The following is a 12,401-nucleotide window of genomic DNA, read 5'->3' on the forward strand; positions in this document are numbered from 1 at the left end:
GGAGAAAATCCACAAAAAACAAAAGTAATAATAATAATAATAATGTTGGCATTTGTTAAGCGCTAACTATGTGCAGAGCACTGTTCTAAGCGCTGGGGTAAACACAGGGGAATCAGGTTGTCCCACGTGGGGCTCACAGTCTTAATCCCCATTTTACAGATGAGGGAACTGAGGCACAGAGAAGTTAAGTGACTTACCATTCTGGGATTAGAGAAGCAGAGTGGCCTATTGGATGAGACTCAGAAGGACCTGGGTTCTATTACCAGCTGTGTCACTTGTCTGCTGCATGACCTTGGGCAAACCCCTTAACTTTTCTGTGCGTTAGTAAAATGGGGATTAGACTGTGAGCCCCATTTGGGACTTGGACAATGTCCAAACTGATTAGCTTGTACCTACCCCATTGTTTAGTACACTGCCTGGCACAAAAGTGCTTAAAAAATACTATTAAAAACTCCCCAAGACCCCAGTTTGCTTTGCTTTGATTTGCTTTCAATCTGCAAGTACCAATCGTAATAAGTTGAATTTCTGTGGAGTTGAATGGATCCTCAAATGCCCCATCCAAAACCTTTGAAGATGAGACCATTTTTTAGCCTCAGAGTCAGGATAAGAAATCAGGTTTTTGCCTGGAGTCTGGCATGTCTGCTCTGCTTCTCCCGTGCTGCTTCATCTATGTTTGGGCACAACATTTTCCAGAAGCTGCAGACCAGGTTCACTTCACTCTACATTCAGGGCCCAACCCTGCCAAGCATTTTTATTAATTGTTGGGTGCTGGATAAGATTCATTAGATCATCCTCCCTTTTCCAGATGCTTTGCTACAGACGCTGCCCTATCTAATGTTCTGCTTCCAGCCCTGGATAATATGTTGTTGATTCTTTCACAACCTTATCATCAGTCCATCACAGCATCACAGTGATCACAGCATCAGTCCTGTTACAAAGAACATTTGGGAAGCACCAGTAGATTCTTAGAAGTTTGGAACAGGGAGCTTAATGACCTGGAGAGAATGAGATTTCGTTAATGGTGAGTTTTCACACAACATTTCCTTCTTTCTATGTATTAGGAGGAGCAGGTGTTGGAGTTTGGAAAGGAAGTGGTGTTGATGGAAGTGGGTGAAGTTTTTTTAGGGTATTTGTTCAGCGCTAACTATATGCTCAGCACTGTACTAAACACTGGCACTGTACTAAGGTTGAGAGGGAAGGGCTGCAGAGAGCACTGATAATTATGAACATGACACAGCACTCTTCTTAGTCTTACTATTGACAATTATCGAATGGTCTCAATGGGTAATAATAATAATAACTGTGGTATTTGTCAAGCTCTTTCTATGTGCCAGACACTGTACTAAGCGCTGGGGCAGACACAAAGTAATCAGACTGGACACAGTCCCTGTCATTCATTCATTCAATCATATTTATTGAGTGCTTACTGTGTGCAGAGCACTCTACTAAGCTTGGAATGTACAATTAGGCAACAGATAGAGACAATCCCTGCCCAACGACAGGCTCACAGTCTAAAAGGGGGAGAGAGCAAAACAAAACAAGAGCTCACAGCCTTCATCCTCATTGTGCATATGAGGGAACTGAAGCACAGAGAAGTGAAGTAGCTTGCCCAAAGTCACACAGCAGACAAGAGGTGGACCCGGGATTAGAACCCAGATCCTTCTGCTTCCCAGGGCTATGCCCTATTCACTGAGCCACACTGCTTCTCTAAGGGTGAGGGGTTGTTAGGGAAATTGAATTAGACGTGGTCCACACTGAGGACCTTCTAATCTCAATTTAAGGACAGACAAGACCCAAACATGGAGAGATTGGGTCTGGGATACATATATATACAAAACGTATTGATTGGTTGGTCATGAGCTGAACACACATTCTGTTAAGCAATATTGCAAAATGCCAACATGGTCAAGATTTTCTTGTGAAATGAGATCTTAGTGTGGACAGTTAGTTTCCAAGTAATATTTTTCAAATGAAAGGCAAAGGTGCATATCTTTGACAGCTACCCGGAAAACAACAGGATAAAATAAATCTATTTTTCCATGCTACTGTACAATAACAGAGAAGGCATCAATATTGGTGATGATTTAGTCCACTAAAGAGTGGCATACAGATGGAGTTCTATTACTCTCTTTGAATTAAAACTGGCAGTGGTCCCTCATAGCCTAGATAAAATCACAAGCCATTAACAATTACATTTACAAGTCCACCTCTTGGTAATGTTGCTGGCTTTCTGCTTCACAGCTGGGCACTGTTTTTTCAGGTACATGAACACTGCACCTCCTTCAGAACTCCAGACGGCTGTCATCCTGATGCCTGAAGCAACCCGGGTTTTGAGGCTTCGCTTTTCCAAACAGGGCAGAAGGCAAAGTGGCATCAGGAGTTCTGTAACTTTTTTTGCATCCCTGTGTCTGTAGAAAAATATACTCCTATTATTGGTTTTAATTGTTCTAAAATAATAGTGTTTGGCCTCTGAAGACTTCCAGTCTGCTGACCCAAGCAGGTAAAAAAAAAAGTTACAGAAATCCTGACTACCCTTTGCTTTCTGTTCTTCCCCCTTCCTAGGACTAAAACAGATTTTATTCTTGGTTGGCATAAAAACTCAGTTTGTCTGCCCCTGTCTTCTCAGCTTTTACTACTTCCCCCTGCCCCCAATCCCAGATTCCCTAACTTTCCCTCTTCCCAAATCCCTTAGCTCCATCACGACAGTCTGGCCTAGCCCAGCCTGTAAGAACAACTAGTGAAGCTTCCTGTGAGCATAGTCAGCCTTGATTGCAATCTAGCCCAGCAGAATCGGAAGGAGGTACGTATCTCCCACACTCCCAAGTCACCCTAGCTACCAGATATCCTAGTTGGTGGAGTCCTGAAAGCCTCCTGATGTGTTAAGAGGTGTAATACCCTGTGGGCAAGATCTGTGTCAAAAGCAAGGTACCTGGGCTAAGTAAGGTGTGCCCCTCTGTTAGAAGGAATACTGCCTTCTGGAACTCTGCTTGTTCATTGTCTGAGGAAGGTTGTGCAGAAATGGATGCCAAAGTTCCTTAAGTTTGTTCGAATTGGAAACATTTCTTAGAATTGACCCACCTTCTGTTCTGGTTCAGCCTGTGTTCCGACTTCTCCGAGTTGGAAGAACAGTGACTTTTTTGAAAATACCAAAGTTGTGACAATTTGGAAGGATTATTTTGGAGCAATAGATGGAGCACGTGTTCCAAAATCTGCACTTTGCCCTTATTCTATTAATCACGAAAGTTATTTTACATAATCATGGGCTTGGACTTCATGCTATATGGTTTATAGATGTAAACACAATTACATCTATGTATTTTGAATGTGCCGTGTTCTGCTTTTAGAACATGATGAATACCAGAGCAGAAAGGGTATTATAGCTAGGATTTAGTGAGCATGAAAAAGTGTTAACAAGGACAAAATAGAAGGGAAGCTAAGCCCTCATTTACCCTTCTCCCACTTCTCCCACTCCCTTGGATTTGCACTTGGATTTGCTTCCTTTATTCACCCCTCCCTCCACCCCACAGCACTTGGAGAAGCAGCGTGGCTTAGTGGAAAGGGCTTGGGAGTCAGAGGTTGTAGGTTCTAACCCCGGCTCTGCCACTTGTCTGCTGTGTGACCTTGGGCAAGCCACTTAACTCCTCTGTGCCTCAGTTACCTCATCTGTAAAATGAGGATTAAGACTATGAGACACACATGGGACAAGCTGATTACCTTGTACCACCCCAGCTCTTAGAACAGTGCTTGGTACATAATAAGCACTTAGCAAATACCATCAGTATTATTATACATAGCCGGAATTTATTTATATTAATTTCTTTTTCCCCTTCTAGACTGTAAACGTTGTGGACAGGGATAGTGTCAATTAACTACATTTTACTGTTACATTGTACTCTCCCTAGCACTTACGACAGTTCTCTAAACATAGTAAGTGCCAATAAATATGATTGAAAAGAAAATATGCACCTCAAAAAATAGTCCATACATTACACTAAAAGTCATTATATATAACATATATGTATAAAATTATATTCATTCAATAGTATTTATTGAGTGCTTACTATGTGCAGAGCACTGTACTAAGCGCTTGGAATGTACACTTCGGTTTAGGGAGGAGAAGGGCGCCAGCCACCTCCAAACACACACACAGACACTCCCTCCCAGCGGAAGGAGGAAGCGAGCAGGGTGCAGGGGGTATGCATGGGGGTGCAGAGGGTGCAGGGGGTGTGCACATTGTTGCAGAGGGTGCAAGGGGTGCAGAGGGGGTGTGCACAGGGATGCAGGGGGTGCACAGAGGTGCAGAGGGTGCAGGGGGTGTGCACAGGGGTGCAGAGGGTGCAGGGGGTGCAGAGGGTGCAGGGGTTGCAGGGAGGGGGTGGAGGCTGCTGACTTGTCATACATAACAATTTTAGTGCAATCTGTGGGCTATTTATAAACATAGGTGTGTATATGTATGTATATATATAGTGTGTGTGTGTATATATACACACACACACATATATACATATATGTACACCTATGTTTATATGTGTGTGTGTGTGTGTGTGTGTGTGTACACACACATATATATTAAACACAAAGAAGAGGGGCTGGTAATAGCACCAAATATAAATTCTTTGAATTAACCTTTAATCCAACTGCTTTCTTTTAGAGGATGTTACTGTTGGGAATTAGTTTAAGGAGAAATAGGGCAGTGAAATACAAGCAGTTGTCACAGCATTTTCTGCTTTATTTTCTCCTCCACATGAAAGTTAAAGCAACATAGATCAAACAATCAATCAGTGATATTTATTGAACACTTACTGTGGCAGAGCAGTGTGCTAAGCACTTGGGAGAGTACAATATAACTGAGTTGGTAGACACGTTCCCTGTCCTCAGCAAGCTTGATCTATTATTTGGTTGTCATGCACTCCTTTTATTTCAGTAAAATTGTCAGGGACAAATTAGGCTGAGACGTTAGGTGGCAATGGGGTGGCTACATTACTGTTATAACAGCAGGTAGCAGTTTCATTCTTTTTGTGGGCTACCAGGAAGAGGTCAGGAAAAATGAATGCAGCTTGTAACTGCTTATAAGTCAGTAGACAGCAAACCTCAGATCTAGATGGAAACTCTCAATTTCCCAGGCCTTGAAAGCACAAGAGTGCTGAATCCCAGATGACTGCCTTGGGATTTTCTTATGCAATGCATTGATATTTGGCTACTTCAATGACGATCACATTACTAGGTCAAGGATTCTGACAGATCTTCTGGAGGCAGGGGGTAAGAAACAGCATCTCATGCCCTCAGTCACTAAGGAGTAGCAGAAGGAAAACTCCCATTAGGCCTGGAGCACTAGAGAGTCATAAATCTGAAGCTTGGCTTACCCTGGTCCCCAATACAGCCCCAGATAACAGAGTGCCACTCTGAACTAGAAGTAAGTCCTGGCTGAACTGAACTCTCTATTTGGGAAGATACTAGTATGCATGTTTGCCCCAGAGTTGCTGGGAATGTTAGTTCTAGTTCAATAGTATTTATTTATTGAGTGCTTACTATGTGCAGAGCACTGTATTAAGTGCTTGGAATGTACAAGTTGGCAACAGACAGTCCCTGCCCTTTGAGGGCTTACAGTCTAATCGGAGGAGACAGGCAGACAAGAACAATGGCAATAAATAGAGTCAAGGGGAAGAACATCTCATAAAAACAATGGCAACTAAATAGAATCAGGGTGATGTACATCTCATTAAACAAAATAAACAAAATAAATAGGGTGATAAAGATATATACAGTTGAGCGGACGAGTACAGTGCTGAGGGGGTGGGACAGGAGAGGGAAAGGGGGGAGAAGAGGGTTTAGCTGCAGAGAGGTGAGGGGGGTAGAGGGAGCAGAGGGATAAAGGGGGAAGCTCAGTCTGGGAAGGCCTCTTGGAGGAGGTGAGCTTTAAGTAGGGATTTGAAGAGGGGAAGAGAATTAGATTGTTGGAGGTGAGGAGGGAGGGCGTTCCAGGACCGCGGAAGGACGTGGGCCACGGGTCGACGGCGGGATGGGCGAGACCGAGGGACAGTGAGGAGGTGGGCGGCAGAGGAGAGGAGCGTGCGGGGTAGGCGGTAGAAAGAGAGAAGGGAGGCGAGGTAGGAAGGAGCAAGGTGACGGAGAGCCTTGAAGCCTAGAGTGAGGAGTTTTTGTTTGGAGCGGAGGTCAACAGGCAACCACTGGAGGTGTTTAAGAAGGGGAGTGACATGCCCAGATCGTTTCTGCAGGAAGATGAGCCGGGCAGCAGAGTGAAGAATAGACCGGAGCGGGGCGAGAGAGGAGGAAGGGAGGTCAGAGAGAAGGCTGACACAGTAGTCTAGCCGGGATATAACGAGAGCCCGTAGCAGTAAGGTAGCCGTTTAGGTGGAGAGGAAAGGGCGGATCTTGGCAATATTGTTAAGGTGAGACCGCCAGGTCTTGGTAATGGATTGGATGTGTGGGGTGAATGAGAGAGTCGAGTCAAAGATATTATACTCTCCCAAGTGCTTAGTGTAATGCTCTGCACCCAGTAAGCACTCAATAGATACCATTATTTGATTAACCCAGCAGACAATTGTGCATGAAGATGACTAGAAGTTCTTCTCTGGGCAGAACAACTTCCCATTTTGAAGGTTCTGTAGACTGCAAACTTCTCCCTTTATACTGTAAGCTCCTTGTGGGCAGGGATTCTTGAGAAGCAGTGTGGTCTAGTGGATATAGCACGGGTCTGGGAATCAGAATGACCGGGGTTTTAATCACAACTCCACCGCTTGCCTGCTATGTGACCTTGGACACGTCACTTCACTTCTCTGGGCCTCAGTTCCCTTATCTGTAAAACGGGGATTAGACTGTGAGCCCCATGTCGGACAAGGACTGTGTCCAACCTGATTAGCTTGTACCTGCCCCAGCGCTCAGTACAGCACCTGGCACACAAATACCAACATTGTTATTATTATTATAATCTTGTCTACAAACTCTGTTGCACTGTACTTTCTCAAGCGCTTAGTACAGTGCCTGGCACATAGTGCTTAACAAATATCATTATTATTATTATCGTGTCTACAAACTCTTTTTCCTTGCACTTTCTCCAGCACTTAGTACCATGCTCTACACACAGTAAGTGCTCCATAAAAACCATTGATCAATTCCCCTCTTTGATTTGGTGTTTGTAAAGGGCTTACTATGTGCTAATGATAACAATAATTCTAGTATTCGTAAGCACTTACTGTGTGCCAGGTACTGTATTAAACAGTGCGGTGGATACAAGTAAATCGGTTTGGACACAGTCCCTGTCCCACATGGGACTCACAGTCATTCATTCATTCATTCAATAGTATTTATTGAGTGCTTACTGTGTGCAAAGTACTGTACTAAGTGTTTGGAAAGTACAAGTCAGCAACAATTAGAGACAATCCTTGCCCACAACGGGCTCACAGTGTAAAAGGGGGGAGTCAGACATCAAAAGTAAACAGGCATCCTAGCATCATTATAAATAATAATTTATTTAACCCTCCCATTTAACCCCCATTTTACATATGAGGAAACAGAGGCACAGAGAAGTTAAGTGACTTGTCCAAGGTCATATAAGAGACAAGTGGCAGAGCTGAGATTAGAACCCACAACCTTCTGATTCCCAGGCCTGTGCTCTCGCCACTAGGCCATGCTGCTTCTGTTTCTTAAAAACTGAGGTAAATACAAGATAATCAGGTCAGAATAATCTCCATCCCACATGGGGCTCACAATGTTTTCTATGATGTGCTAGAGCCCTACCCAAGTCTACGAGCCCAGGTTGGGGTGACACTCAGAGCAGCGAGTGTCCTGGTGCCTTTACAGTTGCTTTGGAGGTAGAAACGACTATCTAGTGACTATTTAGCCTCTGCATACAACCGCTCAGATGGTCTTGCTGGTTTTTGTCTCCAATCTGTCTAGGTTTTTTTGGTTTGATTATTTTTTTAAATGATATTTAAGGACTTATTGCCCCTCTCAGGGTCACCCCTGGAGAGTTTCCTGTACTCTACCAGTCTCAACTATGAGAGGGAGAGTTAAGCAGAGGCCTGTCCTTTCCATTCCTAGCTCGGGCAGTGGTTAGCAAGTGGAAGGCAATCTGCTACAAGTCAAAACTCATCAGTGCGGGGCAGCAGCGGCACGGGAGAGAGTCGAGGGTGGAGATACAAGTTGACTGCACGGAAGGAGGCTATGGTAAACCACTTCTGGATTTTTACCAAGAAAACTCTACGGATACGCTACCAGAACGATTGCAGATGGAGGTGGGCTGTTCTGGGAGACATGTGTCCATGGAGTCACTTGGCGTCGGAGATGACTGGACAGCGTATGACAAGTTATCAAGCACTTACTAAGTACCAACCACTGTACTAAGCCCCGGGGTCATTACAAGATAATCGGGTTGGACACAGTCCCTGTCCCACATGGCGCTCACAGTCCAAGTAGGAGGGAGTAGGAGTTAATTCCCATTTTACAGATGAGGAAACTGAAGTACAGTACAGTACACTACAGTTACTTCATCTTAAAAATGGGGATTGAAACTGGGTCAGGGACAAGTGGCAGTGACTCTTCTAGACTATAAGCTCACTGTCGGCAGGGAATGTGTCTGTTATATTGTACTATCCCAAGTGCTTAGAACAGTGCTCTTTACACAGTACACGCTCCATAAATATCACTGATCGATTGATCGACTCTGGCAGTTGTCCTAGGGCTTGGTATATTGTAAAAACACTAAACAAATATACAATTATTATTATTGCCTCCCAAGCATTTACTACAGTGCTCTTCACACAGGAAATGCCCGATAAATCCCATTGATTAATTGCTTGACTGAAAGGACAATGGAAGGAGGAAAAAGCCTTCATCTAGGTAACCCAAGTGCAGGCCTAGGTTTTGTGTCAATCAGGGAGAGTGCCATTCCTTATTTGTGCTGACTTTTGTGAAAAAAAGGCAGGTGGCAGAGGATTAGCCTAATTCACCTTTATTCTTTTGCATCCATTACTAATGCATCCAGCCAGATCTGGGACTCTTCAAAGTGTCTGAGTTAGTGTCTGAGCCAAGACTGGCAAAATAATAATTAATAAGACTGTTTATATTCATCAGAGTACACAAAGAATGATCAAATTCACAGATTCCTGGTAAAATAATAACTGCCAGTGTCCTGGTAAGAGTTTAGGATTTAAGGAGTGCCTTGAATATGAGTATTATTAAAAATATTGCTTTTTTTTCTTGCACTGTGTGAGAATACGAACACCCCAGGCAGAACTAAAAGCCATTCCACCACCAGAGTAAATTAAAAATAGCTGAATCTTAAATCGCCCTCTTACCTCCTGTATCTTATTAATAATAATAATAATATAATAATTGTATTTATTAAGTTCTTACTAAGTGCCAAACACTGTTCTAAGCACTGGGGTAAATATAAGGTAATCAGGTTGTCCCACCCAGGGCTCACAGTCTTAATCCCCACTTTACAGATGAGGTAACTGAGGCCTGAAAAGTGAAGTGGCTTGCCCTAGGTCACACAGAAGTCAAGTGGCGGAGCCAGGATTAGAACCCATGACTTTCTGGTTCCACAAAACCAAGGTTCTTACTGACTCTTAGCGTTTACCTCAGATTCCCCCCAGGTCAGTATTATTTTGTTCCTGTCTGTACATCTGCTCTCTGTATACTGTCCCTGAGGAGGTTGAAAACACAGAGATAATGGATTGGATGGAAAGTCTTTGTAATTATCTGGGAGACAAAACATAGTCTGGAAAATTCTCAGATGTCCTTAGGATGGGGATCTCTATCGATCAATCAATCCAGGATTTATGGAGCACTTATTGTGTGCACAGCACTCTACTAAATATTTGGGAGAGTACAATATAAGAGTTGGTAGACATGTTCCCTGTCCATGACAAGTGTACAGTCTACAGACAAACATCAATCTAAGTAGTAAGCACTCAATAAATACCATTGATTGATTGATAAATTATGGATCTGTACATAAGTGTTGTGGGACTGAGGCAGGGGTGAATAAAGGGTACAGATACCAGTGCAAGGGTCACACAGAAGGGAGAGGGAGAAGGGGAAAGGAGGGTTTAGTCAGGGAAGGCCTCTTGGGGAAGATGTGCCTTCAATAAAGCTTTGAAGGTGGGGAGGGTCATTGTCGGATATAGAAAGGGAGGGCGTTCCAGGCCAGAGGCAGGACATGGGCAAGGAGTTGTCAGTGAGATAGGCGAGATCCAGGCACAGAGGAGGCTGCCACTAGAGAAGTGAAGTGTGTGGGCTGGGCTATAATAAGTAAGGAGCAAAGTAAGGTAGGAGGGGGCAAAGGGACTGAGGTGATCTCTAAAAACAAGTTCTATGGAAATAAACTCATATTTCAGATGAATGAGGATCTTTGCACTCCCATTAACCCCCTTGGTGTTTCATCTGAAGGTACCAACCAAGCACTGCTTTGCCTTTTTATAGGGAGGAATGTTACCCCAAACCCAAAACTTTCCAGATCTTTCCACACTTGCCAATGTCATAATCTCCATGGAGCTGTTGGTCATGTGTGCAGGTGCATTAGTAGATACAGAAGTATCCACAACCCTGGCAGTCGGAAGGACTCGGGTTTTAATCTTGGTCCTGCCACTTGTCTGCTGTGTGAACTTGGACAAGTCACACAAACTCCCTATGCCTCAGTTACCTCATTTGTAAAATGGAGATTAGAAGACTGTGAGTTCAGGTGGGTTGTGAACTTTGTCCAACCTTCAAAGCACTCAATCACCTTGTCCCCTCCTACCTTACCTTCCCAGTATCCTATTCAACCCAGCCTACACACTTCACTCCTCTAATGCCAATCTACTCACTCTACCTCGATCTTGTTTATCTCGCCACCAACTTCTCGCCCACGCACTGCCACTGGCCTGGAATGCTCTCCTTCTTCACATCTGACAGATGATCACTCTCCCCACCTTAGAAAGCCTTATTAAAAACACTTCTCCAAGAGGCCTTCCCTAAGCAATCATTTCCTCTTCTCCCAATCCCTTCTGTGTTGCCTTTCACACTTAGATTTGCACCCTTTACTCAGCCCCATAAGCACTTAATGTATATAACCACAATTTTTTTTTTATATTAATGTCAGTATCCCCCTCTAGACTAAAAGCTTGTTGTGGGCAGAAAATGTGTATATCAACTCCTATACTGTATTCTCCCAAGCACTTTTTAGAATGCACTACAGACACTAAGTGCTTGAAAATACAATTGATGGATTTAAGATAAAGGGTGTCCTACCTTCAGGAAATGCCCTGGAGCAGTGTGGTCTAGTGGGTAGAGCACAGGCTTGGGAGCCAGAAGGACCTGGGTTCTAATCCCAGCTCTGCCATCTGTCTGCTGTGTGACCTTGGGCAAATCACTTCATTTCTCTGGGCCTCCGTTACCTTAACTGTAAAATGGGGAGTAAGACTGTGAGCCCTAGTTGAGACAGGGACTGCATCCAACTTGATAACCTTGTATCTACCCCAGTGCTCAGAACCATGCTTGGCACATAGAAAGCGCTTAACAAATACCATCATTATTATTATTTTTCCAGTAGTATTGATGGTTTTCAGTAAGCCATTCACACATACATTTCATTCATTCATTCAATCATATTTATTGAGCACTTACTGTGTGCAGAGCACTGTACTAAGCACTTCAAAAGTACAATTTGGCATTTATCTGATACCCCCGTGATCTGCAGTATGCATTGGTAGTTAACCGACTACTGTGCCCTCATCCAATATTTTATGCTTTTTTCCAGTGTGGTACTCTCATTCACCTCAACAAAATGTTCAGATCTTCCTTTATAATGCACAATGTTTAAATCCAAGCTCAGAATCAAACAGCCTGAGTGACCCTGAATGAAAAGCAGCATGGCCAAATGGAGAGAGCATGGGCCTGGGAGTCAGAGGACATGGATTTTAATTCTGGCTCCACCACGTGTCTGTTGTGTGACTTTGGGCAAGTCACTTCACTTCTCTGGACCTGTTACCTCATCTGTAAAACAGGGATTAAGACTGTGAGCCGTTGTGGGGTAGGGACTGTTTCTATCTGTTGCTGAACCATACTTTCCAAATGCTTAGTACAGTGCTCTGCACACAGTAAGCGCTCAACCAATATGACTGAATGAATGAATGAATGAATGACAGGGACTGTATCCAAACTAATTATCTTGTATCTACCCCAGTGCTTAGAACAGTGGTTGGAACATAGTAAGCACTTAATACCAAAGCTATTATTATTACCTGACAATAGTTGTTGATAAATCATTTCAAAACCTTAAGGATGCATCTACGAAAGCCTCCATTGTTTATACAGATTAGGAAGGCAGGAAATATCAGCTACAATTGTACACTACAGAGGTTTGGATATCTGGTGAGAAACAATTAGACAGTTGGAAT

At 43.6% G+C, this 12,401-nt stretch overlaps 1 non-coding gene across 1 annotated transcript; it reads left to right on the forward strand.

The window, feature by feature from the left end:
* The first annotated feature begins 7,965 nt into the window (after positions 1-7,965).
* LOC114812689 lies at positions 7,966-8,103 on the forward strand. The gene has a single exon (XR_003760340.1). It is a non-coding gene; the product is annotated as a small nucleolar RNA SNORA7 (small nucleolar RNA).
* Positions 8,104-12,401: the final 4,298 nt, after the last annotated feature.

Source organism: Ornithorhynchus anatinus, chromosome 5 (genome assembly GCF_004115215.2).
Source record: "Ornithorhynchus anatinus isolate Pmale09 chromosome 5, mOrnAna1.pri.v4, whole genome shotgun sequence".
In the NCBI taxonomy this organism is placed as follows: Eukaryota; Metazoa; Chordata; class Mammalia; order Monotremata; family Ornithorhynchidae; genus Ornithorhynchus; species Ornithorhynchus anatinus.